The following is a 17,417-nucleotide window of genomic DNA, read 5'->3' on the forward strand; positions in this document are numbered from 1 at the left end:
TCCTTGATAATAACGCCACCTAGTGGCAAAAATTCACAATGACAACAGATTATAAAATTTTTCGCCAGGTGTGACATATATTCCAAGTTTGGTGAGTTTTGGGGTATGTTCAGGCAGTGAAAAATGCGATCATTTTGGCCTAAAAAAAAAAATAACAATAATAATCATTACAAAAACAATAGGGACCTCGCAGGTTCCCTGCTCGGGCCCTAATTAAAACTGCGAGCAGTGATGTACGGGCCCTCGCAGTCCACGCGTGTCGGGGCGTGCTGCTGTCGGGGCATGCTGCCGTTGTGGCTTGTTCACGCAACAACTTCCGTTGAGGAATCAAAAGTGAAGGCAGTCAAGGCAAAAACGCTTTTGTCTTCATAACAGCGCCACCTGCTGGTCATTTTTGGTGTGTGAGTTACAGGGGCCAGTCTATACCACCCCAATGAGTTTCATATCCATAAGTGTTATGGTGTGGGCACAGTGCCAAATACAAAATGAGACGGCCACCAGAGCGCCACCTAGTGTCGGATCTGGAACACATTAGTCAACTATCCTCAGGAGGGCAGTGGCAATGAGTGTACCAGATTTTGTGTTAATCCGACAAACTGATGTTGAGATATAAATTACTTTAATTTAAAGAGCGCCACCTGGTGGTCATCATCCCAAATTTTGAACAGAGCCTTTGGGCCTCATAGGGAAGGAGGATCCTGAGTTTGAAGTCATTCGGACACACCAATGTGGAGATATGCAAAACTTCCTGTTTTGAGCGAAATCTGCAGGAATTAGTAATTTAATAACTTGAGTATTTTTTGGTATATCAAAATTCTTTTAATAACTTTTTGTCAGGAGGGTCCACAGATGCTGTGTGCAAAGTTTTGTGCAAATTGGTGAAATTCCCTGGGAGGAGTTCGAAAAAGTAGGTTTGCGACATTTTGCGAGCTAGCGAAAAAAAACGGTAGGCGGATATGGGCGTGGCCTATACCCAGAGATTCAGGAGGATTCACTGAACGCGTGGATATAAGGTTTTTGAATGTGCGACAAAGTATGTGGGAGTTATTAGGCAAAACGCACTTTCCTTGATAATAGCGCCACCTAGTGGCGAAAATTCACAATGACAACAGATTATAAAATTTTTCGCCAGGTCTGATCTATATTCCAAGTTTGGCGAGTTTTGGGGTATGTTCAGGCCGCCAAATATGCGATCTCGGGGAAGGACAAAGAATAATTAAAACTGCGAGCAGTGATGTACGGGCCCTCGCAGTCCACGCGTGTCGGGGCATGCTGCCGTCGGGGCTTGTTCATGCATCAACTTCCGTTGAGTAATGAAAAGTGAAGGCAGTCAAGGGAAAAACGGTTTTGTCTTGATAACAGCGCCACCTAGTGGTAATTTTTGGTGTGTGAGTTACAGGGGCCAGTGTGTACCACCCCAATGAATTTCATATCGATAAGTATTATGGTGTGGGCACTGTGCCAAAAAGAAAATGAAAGTGCCGCCAGAGCGCCACCTAGTGTCGGAGCGGTAAGACCTTCGTCAGCCATCCTCAGGAGGGCATTTGCAATAAGTTTACCAAGTTTCATGTCAATCAGACAAACGGATGTGGAGATATAAATTACTTCAATTTAAAGAGCGCCACCTAGTGGTGGTCGTCCAAAATTTGGCACAGAGCCTTAGGGGCTCATGGGGAAGTATTATCCTGACTTTCATGTCATTCGGACACACCAATGTGGAGATATGCAACACTTCCTGTTTTGACCGAAATCTGCAGGAAATTGTTATTTAATAACTTGAGTATTCTTTGGAATATCAAAATTCTTTTAATAACTTTTTGTCAGGAGGGTCCACAGATGCTGTGTGCAAAGTTTCGTGCAAATCGGTCGAACTGCCTGGGAGGAGTTCGAAAAAGTAGGTTTGCGACATTTTGCGAGCTAGCGAAAAAAAACGGTAGGCGGATATGGGCGTGGCCTATACCCAGAGATTCAGGAGGATTCAGTGAACGCGTGGATATAAGGTTTTTGAATGTGCGACAAAGTATGTGGGAGTTATAAGGCAAAACGCACTTTCCTTGATAACAGCGCCACCTAGTGGCGAAAATTCACAACGATGACAGATTATAAAATTTTTCGCCAGGTGTGACGTATATTCCAAGTTTGGCGAGTTTTGGGGTATGTTCAGGCAGTGAAAAATGCGATCATTTGGGATAAATAAAAATAATAATAATAATTAAAGCTGCAAGCAGCGATGAACGGGCCCTCGCAGTCCCACGTACGTTGGGCTGTGGCGCCGTCGGAGGCCTGTGCGCCCAGTTGTGTGCTTGCCTGTTGCCTGTGGAAATGTCCTACCTAATGTAAATGGGATCCGTGTCACACAAAACACAACAGTGACATCTTCAGTGACTTGCTGTGTCCAGAGGGTGGCGCTATAGATATGACACAGTAATGATGCAGAGACGTGTTCAGGGCGAGCCCGTCTACATGTGTGAGCAATTTGATGCCGATGGGAAATTGTATGTTGAAGTTATCAGGAGTTGTTGCTTGATGGCGAAGGATTGAATTAGAAGGAAAATGGCGGACTTCCTGTTGGACTGAGGGTATGAGTCCAAGAGGGTTTTTTGTGCGTCTGGTGATGATACATAACCCTACCGAATTTTGTTCATGTACGTGCATGTAGTAGGCAGGGCTTCAATTTTGAAATATTCCGGGGGGCGCTATGGAGCCATTTAGCGCCACCTGCTCGTCATTTTTGGTGTGTGAGTTACAGGGGCCAGTCTATACCACCCCAATGAGTTTCATATCCATAAGTGTTATGGTGTTGGCACAGTGCCAAATCTAAGATGAAACTGCCACCAGAGCGCCACCTAGTGTCGGATTGGTATGACCTTCGTCAGGTATCCTCAAGAGGGCATTGGCAATGAGTGTACCAAGTTTTGTGTTAATCCGACCAACCGATGTTGAGATATAAAATAGTTGAATTTAAACAGCGCCACCTGGTGGTCATCATCCCAAATTTTGAACAGAGCCTTAGGGCCTCATGTGGAAGTAGGATCCTGAGTTTGAAGTCATTCGGACACACTGATGTGGAGATATGCAACACTTCCTGTCTGGAGCGAAATCTGCAGGAAGTTATAATTTAATAACTTGAGTATTGTTTGGAATATCAAAATTATTTTAATAACTTTTTGTCAGAAGAGTCCACAGATGCTGTGTGCAAAGTTTGGTGCAAATCGGTGAAATTGCCTGGGAGGAGTTCGAAAAAGTAGGTTTGCGACATTTTGCGAGCTAGCGAAAAAAAACGGTAGGCGGATATGGGCGTGGCCTATACCCAGAGATTCAGGAGGATTCACTGAACGCGTGGATATAAGGTTTTTGAATGTGCGACAAAGTATGTGGGAGTTATTAGGCAAAACGCACTTTCCTTGATAATAGCGCCACCTAGTGGTGAAAATTCACAACGACAACAGATTATAAAATTTTTCGCCAGGTGTGACGTATATTCCAAGTTTGGTGAGTTTTGGGGTATGTTCAGGCAGTGAAAAATGCGATCATTTTGGCCTAAAAATAATAAAAAAAAAAATAATAATAATCACTACAAAAACAATAGGGTCCTTGCAGGTTCCCTGCTCGGGCCCTAATTAAAACTGCGAGCAGTGATGTACGGGCCCTCGCAGTCCACGCGTGTCGGGGCATGCTGCCGTCGGGGCTTGTTCATGCATCAACTTCCGTTGAGTAATGAAAAGTGAAGGCAGTCAAGGGAAAAACGGTTTTGTCTTGATAACAGCGCCACCTAGTGGTAATTTTTGGTGTGTGAGTTAAAGGGGCCAGTGTGTACCACCCCAATGAATTTCATATCGATAAGTATTATGGTGTGGGCACTGTGCCAAAAAGAAAATGAAACTGCCGCCAGAGCGCCACCTAGTGTCGGAGCGGTAAGACCTTCGTCAGCCATCCTCAGGAGGGCATTTGCAATAAGTGTACCAAGTTTCATGTCAATCAGACAAACGGATGTGGAGATATAAATTACTTCAATTTAAAGAGCGCCACCTAGTGGTGGTCAGCCAAAATTTGACACAGAGCCTTAGGGGCTCATGGGGAAGTACTATCCTGAGTTTCATGTCATTCGGACAAACCAATGTGGAGATATGCAACACTTCCTGTTTTGACCGAAATCTGCAGGAAATTGTTATGTAATAACTTGAGTATTCTTTGGAATATCAAAATTCTTTTAATAACTTTTTGTCAGGAGGGTCCACAGATGCTGTGTGCAAAGTTTCGTGCAAATCGGTTGAATTCCCTGGGAGGAGTTAGAAAAAGTAGGTTTGCGACATTTTGCGAGCTAGCAAAAAAAAACGGTAGGCGGATGTGGGCGTGGCCTATATCAGGAGATTCAGCAGAATTCACTGAACGCGTGGATATAAGTTTTTTGAATATGCGACAAAGTACGTGGGAGTTATTAGCCAAAACGCACTTTCCTTGATAATAGCGCCACCTAGTGGCGAAAATTCACAATGACAACAGATTATAAAATTTTTCGCGAGGCCTGATGTATTTACCAAATAAAATCGCGTTTTCGTCCATGTTCAGGCAGTGAAAAATGCGATCATTTGGGACAAAGGAAAATAATAATAATAATAATCACTACAAAAACAATAGGGTCCTTGCAGGTTCCCTGCTCGGGCCCTAATAATAATAATAAACATTACAATTACAATAGGGTCCTCGCAGGTTCCCTGCTCGGGCCCTAATTAAAACTGCGAGCAGTGATGTACGGGCCCTCGCAGTCCACGCGTGTCGGGGCGTGCTGCTGTCGGGGCATGCTGCCGTTGTGGCTTGTTCACGCAACAACTTCCGTTGAGGAATCAAAAGTGAAGGCAGTCAAGGCAAAAACGCTTGTCTTCATAACAGCGCCACCTGCTGGTCATTTTTGGTGTGTGAGTTACAGGGGCCAGTCTATACCACCCCAATGAGTTTCATATCCATAAGTGTTATGGTGTGGGCACAGTGCCAAATACAAAATGAGACGGCCACCAGAGCGCCACCTAGTGTCGGATCTGGAACACATTTGTCAGCTATCCTCAGGAGGGCAGTGGCAATGAGTGTACCAGATTTTGTGTTAATCCGACAAACTGATGTTGAGATATAAATTACTTTAATTTAAAGAGCGCCACCTGGTGGTCATCATCCCAAATTTTGAACAGAGCCTTTGGGCCTCATAGGGAAGGAGGATCCTGAGTTTGAAGTCATTCGGACACACCAATGTGGAGATATGCAAAACTTCCTGTTTTGAGCGAAATCTGCATGAATTAGTAATTTAATAACTTGAGTATTTTTTGGTATATCAAAATTCTTTTAATAACTTTTTGTCAGGAGGGTCCACAGATGCTGTGTGGAAAGTTTTGTGCAAATTGGTGAAATTCCCTGGGAGGAGTTCGAAAAAGTAGGTTTGCGACATTTTGCGAGCTAGCGAAAAAAAACGGTAGGCGGATATGGGCGTGGCCTATACCCAGAGATTCAGGAGGATTCACTGAACGCGTGGATATAAGGTTTTTGAATGTGCGACAAAGTATGTGGGAGTTATTAGGCAAAACGCACTTTCCTTGATAATAGCGCCACCTAGTGGCGAAAATTCACAATGACAACAGATTATAAAATTTTTCGCCAGGTCTGATCTATATTCCAAGTTTGGCGAGTTTTGGGGTATGTTCAGGAAGTGAAAAATGCGATCATTTTGGCAGAAGAAAAATAACAAAAAATTAAAGCTGCAAGCAGCGATGAACGGGCCCTCGCAGTCCACGCGTGTCGGGGCATGCTGCCGTCGCGGCATGCTGCTGTCGCTACATGCTGCTGTCGGGGCATGCTGCTGTCGGGGCTTGCTCATGCAACAACTTCCGTTGAGGAGTCAAAAGTGGAGGCAGTCAAGCTGTTGTTTCGTAATTTAGCAATAAAAGCGCCCCCTATTGGCCGCTTTGCACCAAATTTTTGACAAATGGTCATCGGGCCATGGAACACAATTAAAAAAACTTTAGTGTTAATGGGAGTGTATTTCATCAAGATATGGAAGATTGTCTGTGTTACCACAATGTGCAGGAAGTTGTTGTTTCATATTTTGGCCGTTCTTTGGACTATCATAAATGTTTTAATAAGTTTTTGTCAGGAGGGTCCACAGATGCTGTGTGCAAAGTTTTGTGCAAATTGGAGAAATTGCCTGGGAGGAGTTCGAAAAAGTAGGTTTGAGACATTCCGGAATCTGCAAATGGAATTCTGTCGCAAAAGTGGGGTTGGCCTACATCACACAATTCAGATGAATGCAGGGAACACGTAGATATAAGGTTTAACAATGTGGTCCATATTATGTGGGAGTTATTAGGCAAAAATGCTTTTATGTTGATAATAGCGCCACCTGCTGGTCAAATTTGGTGTGTGAGTTACAGGGGCCAGTCTATACCACCCCTATCAATTTCATATCCATAAGTGTTATGGTGTGGGCACAGTGCCAAATATAAAATTAGACGGCCACCAGAGCACCACCTAGTGTCGGATCTGGAACACATTTGTCAGCTATCCTCAGGAGGGCATTGGGAATAAGTGTACCAAGTTTTGTGATAATCTGACCAACCGATGTTGAGATATAAAATAGTTCAATTTAAACAGCGCCACCTGGTGGTCATCATCCCAAATTTTGAAGAGAGCCTTAGGGCCTCATAGGGAAGTAGGATCCTGAGTTTGAAGTCATTTGGACACACCAATGTGGAGTTCTGCAAAACTTCCTGTTTTGAGCGAAATCTGCAGGAATTTGTAATTTAATAACTTGAGTATTTTTTGGTATATCAAAAATCTTTTAATAAGTTTTTGTCAGGAGGGTCCACAGATGCTGTGTGCAAAGTTTTGTGCAAATTGGTGAAATTGCCTGGGAGGAGTTCGAAAAAGTAGGTTTACGACATTTTGCGAGCTAGCGAAAAAAAACGGTAGGCGGATATGGGCGTGGCCTATACCCAGAGATTCAGGAGGATTCACTGGACGCGTGGATATAAGGTTTTTGAATGTGCGACAAAGTATGTGGGAGTTATTAGGCAAAACGCACTTTCCTTGATAAGAGCGCCACCTAGTGGCGAAAATGAACACTGACAACAGATTATAAAATTTTTCGCCAGGTGTGACATATATTCCAAGTTTGGCGAGTTTTGGGGTATGTTCAGGCAGTGAAAAATGCGATCATTTGGGAAAAATAAAAATAAAAATAATAATAATAATCATTACAATTACAATAGGGTCCTTGCAGGTTCCCTGCTCGGGCCCTAATTAAAACTGCGAGCAGTGATGTACGGGCCCTCGCAGTCCACGCGTGTCGGGGCGTGCTGCTGTCGGGGCATGCTGCCGTTGTGGCTTGTTCACGCAACAACTTCCGTTGAGGAATCAAAAGTGAAGGCAGTCAAGGCAAAAACGCTTTTGTCTTCATAACAGCGCCACCTGCTGGTCATTTTTGGTGTGTGAGTTACAGGGGCCAGTCTATACCACCCCAATGAGTTTCATATCCATAAGTGTTATGGTGTGGGCACAGTGCCAAATACAAAATGAGACGGCCACCAGAGCGCCACCTAGTGTCGGATCTGGAACACATTAGTCAACTATCCTCAGGAGGGCAGTGGCAATGAGTGTACCAGATTTTGTGTTAATCCGACAAACTGATGTTGAGATATAAATTACTTTAATTTAAAGAGCGCCACCTGGTGGTCATCATCCCAAATTTTGAACAGAGCCTTTGGGCCTCATAGGGAAGGAGGATCCTGAGTTTGAAGTCATTCGGACACACCAATGTGGAGATATGCAAAACTTCCTGTTTTGAGCGAAATCTGCAGGAATTAGTAATTTAATAACTTGAGTATTTTTTGGTATATCAAAATTCTTTTAATAACTTTTTGTCAGGAGGGTCCACAGATGCTGTGTGCAAAGTTTTGTGCAAATTGGTGAAATTCCCTGGGAGGAGTTCGAAAAAGTAGGTTTGCGACATTTTGCGAGCTAGCGAAAAAAAACGGTAGGCGGATATGGGCGTGGCCTATACCCAGAGATTCAGGAGGATTCACTGAACGCGTGGATATAAGGTTTTTGAATGTGCGACAAAGTATGTGGGAGTTATTAGGCAAAACGCACTTTCCTTGATAATAGCGCCACCTAGTGGCGAAAATTCACAATGACAACAGATTATAAAATTTTTCGCCAGGTCTGATCTATATTCCAAGTTTGGCGAGTTTTGGGGTATGTTCAGGCCGCCAAATATGCGATCTCGGGGAAGGACAAAGAATAATTAAAACTGCGAGCAGTGATGTACGGGCCCTCGCAGTCCACGCGTGTCGGGGCATGCTGCCGTCGGGGCTTGTTCATGCATCAACTTCCGTTGAGTAATGAAAAGTGAAGGCAGTCAAGGGAAAAACGGTTTTGTCTTGATAACAGCGCCACCTAGTGGTAATTTTTGGTGTGTGAGTTACAGGGGCCAGTGTGTACCACCCCAATGAATTTCATATCGATAAGTATTATGGTGTGGGCACTGTGCCAAAAAGAAAATGAAAGTGCCGCCAGAGCGCCACCTAGTGTCGGAGCGGTAAGACCTTCGTCAGCCATCCTCAGGAGGGCATTTGCAATAAGTTTACCAAGTTTCATGTCAATCAGACAAACGGATGTGGAGATATAAATTACTTCAATTTAAAGAGCGCCACCTAGTGGTGGTCGTCCAAAATTTGGCACAGAGCCTTAGGGGCTCATGGGGAAGTATTATCCTGACTTTCATGTCATTCGGACACACCAATGTGGAGATATGCAACACTTCCTGTTTTGACCGAAATCTGCAGGAAATTGTTATTTAATAACTTGAGTATTCTTTGGAATATCAAAATTCTTTTAATAACTTTTTGTCAGGAGGGTCCACAGATGCTGTGTGCAAAGTTTCGTGCAAATCGGTCGAACTGCCTGGGAGGAGTTCGAAAAAGTAGGTTTGCGACATTTTGCGAGCTAGCGAAAAAAAACGGTAGGCGGATATGGGCGTGGCCTATACCCAGAGATTCAGGAGGATTCAGTGAACGCGTGGATATAAGGTTTTTGAATGTGCGACAAAGTATGTGGGAGTTATAAGGCAAAACGCACTTTCCTTGATAACAGCGCCACCTAGTGGCGAAAATTCACAACGATGACAGATTATAAAATTTTTCGCCAGGTGTGACGTATATTCCAAGTTTGGCGAGTTTTGGGGTATGTTCAGGCAGTGAAAAATGCGATCATTTGGGATAAATAAAAATAATAATAATAATAATAATAATTAAAGCTGCAAGCAGCGATGAACGGGCCCTCGCAGTCCACGTACGTTGGGCTGTGGCGCCATCGGAGGCCTGTGCGCCCAGTTGTGTGCTTGCCTATTGCCTGTGGAAATGTCCTACCTAATGTAAATGGGATCCGTGTCACAGAAATCACAACAGTGACATCTTCAGTGACTTCCTGTGTCCAGAGGGTGGCGCTATAGATATGACACAGTATTGATGCAGAGACGTGTTCAGGGCGAGCTCCTCTACATGTGTGAGCAATTTGATGCCAATGGGAAATTGTGTGTTGAAGTTATCGGGACTTCCTGCTTGATGGCGAAGGATTGAATTTGAAGGAAAATGGCGGACTTCCTGTTGGACTGAGGGTATGTGTCCAAGAGGGTTTTTTGTGCATCTGGTGATGATACATAAGCCTACCGAATTTTGTTCATGTACGTGCATGTAGGAGGCAGGGCTTCAATTTTGAAATATTCCAGGGGGCGCTATGGAGCCATTTAGCGCCACCTGCTCGTCATTTTTGGTGTGTGAGTTACAGGGGCCAGTCTCTAACACCCCAATGAATTTCATATCCATAAGTGTTATGGTGTGGGCACAGTGGCAAATGAAAAATGAAACTGCCACCAGAGCGCCACCTAGTGTCGGATCGGTAACCCCTTTTTCAGCTATCCTCAGGAGGGCAGTGGCAATGAGTGTACCAAGTTAGGCTTCAATCGGACCAACCGATGTGGAGATATAAATTACTCCAATTTAAAGAGCGCCACCTAGTGGTCATTGACGAAAACTTTGCACAGAGCCTTAGGGGCTCATGTCGAAGTAGTATCCTGAGTTTCATGTCATTCGGACACACTAATGTGGAGATATGCAACACTTCCTGTTTTGAGGTAAATCTGCAGGAAGTTGTCATTTAATAACTTGTTTATTGTTTGGAGTATCAAAATTCTTTTAATAACTTTTTGTCAGGAGGGTCCACAGATGGTGTGTGCAAAGTTTCGTGCAAATCGGTCAAACTGCCTGGGAGGAGTTCGAAAAAGTAGGTTTTCGACGTTTGGCGAGCTAGCGAAAAAAAACGGTAGGCGGATGTGGGCGTGGCCTATATCAGGAGATTCAGCAGAATTCACTGAACGCGTGGATGTGAGGTATTTGAATGTGCGACAAAGTATGTGGGAGTTATTAGGCAAAACGCACTTTCCTTGACTATAGCGCCACCTAGTGTTGAAAATTGACAATGACAACAGATTATAAAATTTTTCGCCAGGCCTAATGTATTTACCAAATAAAATCGCGTTTTCATCCATGTTCAGGGAGTGAAAAATGCGATCATTTGGGAAAAAGAAAAATAATAATAATCATTACAAAAACAATAGGGACCTCGCAGGTTTCCTGCTCGGGCCCTAATAAACATTACAATTACAATAGGGTCCTCGCAGGTTCCCTGCTCGGGCCCTAAAAATTAAAACTGCAAGCAGTGATGATCGGGCCCTCGCAGGGTATGCTCCCGTCGGGGCATGCTGCTGTGGAGGCATGCTGCTGTCGGGGCATGCAGCTGTCGGGGCTTCTTCATGCAACAACTTCCGTTGAGGAATGAAAAGTGAAGGCAGTCAAGCTGTTCTTTCATCATTTAGCAATAAAAGCGCCATCTATTGGCCGATTTGCACCAAATTTAGCACAAACCGTCAGTTGGCCATGGAACACAATAAGTTAAAGTCTTGTGTTAATCGGACTGTATTTCGTCAATATACGCAAGATTGAGTGTTTGACCACAATGTGCAGGAAATTGTAATTCTATATTTTGGGTGTTTATTGGACTATCAAAATTCTTTTAATAACTTTTTGTGGTCAGCATCCACAGATGGTGTGTGCAAAATTTGGTGCACATCGGTGAAATTGCCTGGGAGGAGTTCGAAAAAGTAGGTTTGAGACATTCGGGAATGTGCAAATGGAAATGTACCTCGAAAGTGGGCGTGGCCTACATCAATCAATTCATCTGGATTCAGGGAACACGAAGATATAAGGCTTTGAACTGTGCGACATATTATGTGGGAGTTATTCACCGAAAACGCTGTTCTCTTGATAACAGCGCCACCTGCTGGTCATTTTTTGTGTGTGAGTTACAGGGGCCAGTCTATACCACCCCAATGATTTTCATATCCATAAGTGTTATGGTGTGGGCACAGTGCCAAATCTAAAATGAAACTGCCACCAGAGCGCCACCTAGTGTCGGATCGGTAAGTCCTTCATGAGCTGTCCTCAGGAGGGCACTGGCAATGAGTGTACCAAGTTTCATGTCAATCCGACAAACGGATGTGGAGATATAAATTACTTCAATTTAAAGAGCGCCACCTAGTGGTCATCAGCCAAATCTTTGCACAGAGCCTTAGGGGCTCATGTCGAAGTGGGATCCTGAGTTTGAAGTCATTCGGACACACCAATGTGGAGATATGCAAAACTTCCTGTTTTGAGCGAAATCTGCAGGAATTTGTAATTTAATAACTTGAGTATTTTTTGGTATATCAAAATTCTTTTAATAACTTTTTGTCAGGAGGGTCCACAGATGCTGTCTGCAAAGTTTTGTGCAAATTGGTGAAATTGCCTGGGAGGAGTTCGAAAAAGTAGGTTTGCGACATTTTGCGAGCTAGCGAAAAAAAACGGTAGGCGAATATGGGCGTGGCCTATACCCAGAGATTCAGGAGGATTCACTGAACGCGTGGATATAAGGTTTTTGAATGTGCGACAAAGTATGTGGGAGTTATTAGGCAAAACGCACTTTCCTTGATAATAGCGCCACCTAGTGGTGAAAATTCACAACGACAACAGATTATAAAATTTTTCGGCAGGTGTGACGTATATTCCAAGTTTGGCGAGTTTTGGGGTATGTTCAGGCAGTGAAAAATGCGATCATTTTGGCAGAAGAAAAAATAAAATAATAATTAAAGCTGCAAGCAGCGATGAACGGGCCCTCGCAGTCCACGTACGTTGGGCTGTGGCGCCGTCGGAGGCCTGTGCGCCCAGTTGTGTGCTTGCCTATTGCCTGTGGAAATGTCCTACCTAATGTAAATGTGATCCGTGTCACACAAAACACAACAGTGACATCTTCAGTGAGTTCCTGTGTCCAGAGGGTGGCGCTACAGATATGACACAGTACTGATGCAGAGACGTGTTCAGGGCGAGCCCCTCTACATGTGTGAGCAATTTGATGCCGATGGGAAATTGTATGTTGAAGTTATCAGGACTTCCTGCTTGATGGCGAAGGATTGAATTTGAAGGAAAATGGCGGACTTCCTGTTGGATGGAGGGTATGTGTCCAAGAGGGTTTTTTGTGCGTGTGGTGATGATACATAAGCCTACCGAATTTTGTTCAAGTACGTGCATGTAGAAGGCAGGGCTTCAATTTAGAAATATTCCAGGGGGCGCTATGGAGCCATTAAGCGCCACCTGCTGGTCATTTTTGTTGTGTGAGTTACAGGTGCCAGTCTCTAACACCCCAATGAATTTCATATCCATATGTTATGGTGTGGGCACAGTGCCAAATATAAAATGAAACTGCCACCAGAGCGCCACCTAGTGTCAGATCGGTAAGACCTTCGTCAGTTATGCTCAGGAGGGCATTGGCAATGAGTGTACTAAGTTTCATGTTAATCCGACAAACGGATGTGGAGATATGAATTACTTCAATTTAAACAGCGCCACCTAGTGGTCATGAGATAAAATTTAGTACAGAGCCTTAGGGGCTCATGGGGAAGTAGTATCCTGAGTTTCATGTCCTTCGGACAAACCAACGTGGAGATATGCAACACTTCCTGTTAAGAACTAAATCTGCAGGAAGATGTTTTTTAATAACTTGAGTATTCTTTGGACTATCAAAATTCTTTTAATAACTCTTTGTCAGAAGGGTCCACAGATGCTGTGTGCAAAGTTTGGTGCAAATCGGTGAAATTACCTGGGAGGAGTTCGAAAAAGTAGGTTTGCGACATTTTGCGAGCTAGCGAAAAAAAACGGTAGGCGGATATGGGCGTGGCCTATACCCAGAGATTCAGGAGGATTCACTGGACGCGTGGATATAAGGTTTTTGAATGTGCGACAAAGTATGTGGGAGTTATTAGGCAAAACGCACTTTCCTTGATAATAGCGCCACCTAGTGGCGAAAATTCACAATGACAACAGATTATAAAATTTTTCGCCAGGTGTGACATATATTCCAAGTTTGGCGAGTTTTGGGGTATGTTCAGGCAGTGAAAAATGCGATCATTTGGGATAAATAAAAATAATAATAAACATTACAATTACAATAGGGACCTCGCAGGTTTCCTGCTCGGGCCCTAATTAAAGCTGCAAGCAGCGATGAACGGGCCCTCGCAGTCCACGCGTGTCGGGGCGTGCTGCTGTCGCTACATGCTGCTGTCGGGGCATGCTGCTGTCGGGGCTTGCTCATGCAACAACTTCCGTTGAGGAGTCAAAAGTGAAGGCAGTCAAACTGTTGTTTTGTCATTTAGCAATAAAAGCGCCCTTTATTGGCCGCTTTGCACCAAATTTTTCACAAACCGTCATCGGACCATGGAACACAAATAAAAAAACTTTAGTGTTAATGCGACCGTATTTCATCAATATATGGAAGACTGTCTGTTTGAGCACAATTTGCAGGAAATTGTTGTTTTATATTTTGGGCGTTCTTTGGACTATCACAATTCTTTTAATCACTTTTTGTCAGAAGGGTCCACAGATGCTGTGTGCAAATTTTGGTGCAAATTGGAGAAATTGCGTGGGAGGAGTTAGAAAAAGTAGGTTTGCGACATTCCGAAATGTGCAAATTGAAATGTACTGCGAAAGTGGGCGTGGCCTACATCACACAATTCAGCTGAATGCAGGTAACATGTATATATAAGGTTTAACAATGTGCACCATGTTATGTTGGAGTTATTAGGCAAAAATGGTTTTGTGTTGATAATAGCGCCACCTGCTGGTCATTTTTGGTGTGTAAGTTACAGGGGCCAGTCTATACCTCCCCTATCAATTTGATATCTATAAGTGTTATGGTGTGGGCACAGTGGCAAAAATAAAATGAAACTGCCACCAGAGCGCCACCTAGTGTCGGATTGGTAAGACCTTTGTCAGCCATTGTCAGGAGGGTATTGGCAATGAGTGTACCAAGGTTCATGTTAATCCGAGAAACAGATATGGAGATAAAAATTACTCCAATTTAAAGAGCGCCACCTAGTGGTCATGGGCCAAAACTTTGCACAGAGCCTTAGGGGCTCATGGGGAAGAAGTATCCTGAGTTTCATGACATTCGGACGAACCAATTTGGAGATATTCCACACTTTCTGTTTTGAACGAAATGTGCAGGAAGTTGTTATTTAGTAACTTGAGTATTGTTTGGAATATCACAATTCTTTTAATAACTTTTTGTCAGAAGGGTCCACAGATGCTGTGTGCAAAGTTTGGTGCAAATCGGTGAAATTACCTGGGAGGAGTTCGAAAAAGTAGGTTTGCGACATTTCGCGAGCTAGCGAAAAAAAACGGTAGGCGGATATGGGCGTGGCCTATACCCAGAGATTCAGGAGGATTCACTGAACGCGTGGATATAAGGTTTTTGAATGTGCGACAAAGTATGTGGGAGTTATTAGGCAAAACGTAATTTTCTTATAATAGCGCCACCTAGTGGTGAAAATTGACAATGACAACAGATTATAAAATTTTTCGCCAGGTGTGACATATATTCCAAGTTTGGTGAGTTTTGGGGTATGTTCAGGCAGTGAAAAATGCGATCATTTGGGAAGAAAAACTAAAATAATAATAATAATCATTACAATTACAATAGGGACCTCGCAGGTTCCCTGCTCGGGCCCTAATTAAAACTGCGAGCAGTGATGTACGGGCCCTCGCAGTCCACGCGTGTCGGGGCATGCTGCCGTCGGGGCTTGTTCATGCATCAACTTCCGTTGAGTAATGAAAAGTGAAGGCAGTCAAGGGAAAAACGGTTTTGTCTTGATAACAGCGCCACCTAGTGGTAATTTTTGGTGTGTGAGTTACAGGGGCCAGTGTGTACCACCCCAATGAATTTCATATCGATAAGTATCATGGTGTGGGCACTGTGCCAAAAAGAAAATGAAACTGCCGCCAGAGCGCCACCTAGTGTCGGAGCGGTAAGACCTTCGTCAGCCATCCTCAGGAGGGCATTTGCAATAAGTGTACCAAGTTTCATGTCAATCAGACAAACGGATGTGGAGATATAAATTACTTCAATGTAAAGAGCGCCACCTAGTGGTGGTCGGCCAAAATTTGACACAGAGCCTTAGGGGCTCATGGGGAAGTACTATCCTGAGTTTCATGTCATTCGGACAAACCAATGTGGAGATATGCAACACTTCCTGTTTTGACCGAAATCTGCAGGAAATTGTTATTTAATAACTTGAGTATTCTTTGGAATATAAAAATTCTTTTAATAACTTTTTGTCAGGAGTGTCCACAGATGCTGTGTGCAAAGTTTTGTGCAAATCGGTTGAATTCCCTGGGAGGAGCTAGAAAAAGTAGGTTTGCGACATTTTGCGAGCTAGCGAAAAAAAACGGTAGGCGGATGTGGGCGTGGCCTATATCAGGAGATTCAGCAGAATTCACTGAACGCGTGGATATAAGTTTTTTGAATATGCGACAAAGTACGTGGGAGTTATTAGCCAAAACGCACTTTCCTTGATAATAGCGCCACCTAGAGGCGAAAATTCACAATGACAACAGATTATAAAATTTTTCGCGAGGCCTGATGTATTTACCAAATAAAATCGCGTTTTCGTCCATGTTCAGGCAGTGAAAAATGCGATCATTTGGGACAAAGGAAAATAATAATAATAATAATAATCATTACAATTACAATAGGGACCTCGCAGGTTTCCTGCTCGGGCCCTAATAATAATCATTACAATTACAATAGGGTCCTTGCAGGTTCCCTGCTCGGGCCCTAATCACTACAAAAACAATAGGGTCCTTGCAGGTTCCCTGCTCGGGCCCTAATAATCATTACAATTACAATAGGGTCCTTGCAGGTTCCCTGCTCGGGCCCTAATAAGAATCCTTTCAGTTTCAATAGGTCCTCGCACGAGATTCGTGCTCGGGCCCTAATAATAATCATTACAATTACAATAGGGTCCTTGCAGGTTCCCTGCTCGGGCCCTAATAATCCTAGCAGATACAATAGGTCCTCGCACGAGATTCGTGCTCGGGCCCTAATAATCCTTACAGATACAATAGGTCCTCGCACGAGATTCGTGCTCGGGCCCTAATAATCCTAGCAGATACAATAGGTCCTCGCACGAGATTCGTGCTCGGGCCCTAATAATAAATAATCCTTACAGATACAATAGGTCCTCGCACGAGATTCGTGCTCGGGCCCTAATAATCCTAGCAGATACAATAGGTCCTCGCACGAGATTCGTGCTCGGGCCCTAATTAATAATCCTAGCAGATACAATAGGTCCTCGCACGAGATTCGTGCTCGGGCCCTAATAATAAACCAGTACAATCTTAGAAGGGTTCTACCCCTTCGGGGTTAGAACACTAATAATAAACCAGTACAATCTTAGAAGGGTTCTACCCTAATTAATAACAACAATCACTACAAAAACAATAGGGTCCTTGCAGGTTCCCTGCTCGGGCCCTAATAATTAAAACTGCAAGCAGTGATGAACGGGCTCTCGCCCCCCCACGTACGTTGGGCTATGGTGCCATCGGTGGCCGCCCAGTTGTGTGCTCGCCCGTTGCCTGTGGAAATGTCCTACCTAAATGGGATTTGTGTCACACAAAACACAACAGTGATATCTTCAGTGACGCTTTGGATATGACGCAGTATTGATGCAGAGAAGGATTAAGGGTTAAACCCTCTACATGTGTGAGCAATTTGGTGCAGATGGGAACTTGTATGATGAAGTTGTAAGGACTTCCTGCTTATGGCGAGGGATCGAAATTGAACACCCCCCGCCACGCCCATCAGGTGTAACGGAGGTGAAAGCTTTTGACAACACATCATCTTCAAGGTCTGAATGGCGACGTTCTGAAATTTGAAGGAAAATGGCGGACTTCATGTTGGACTGAGGGTATGGGTCCAAGAGGGTTTTTTGTGCATCTGGTCATGATACA

Source organism: Pagrus pagrus (assembly GCF_965226575.1).
Source record: "Pagrus pagrus genome assembly, chromosome: 20".
Taxonomy (NCBI): Eukaryota; Metazoa; Chordata; class Actinopteri; order Spariformes; family Sparidae; genus Pagrus; species Pagrus pagrus.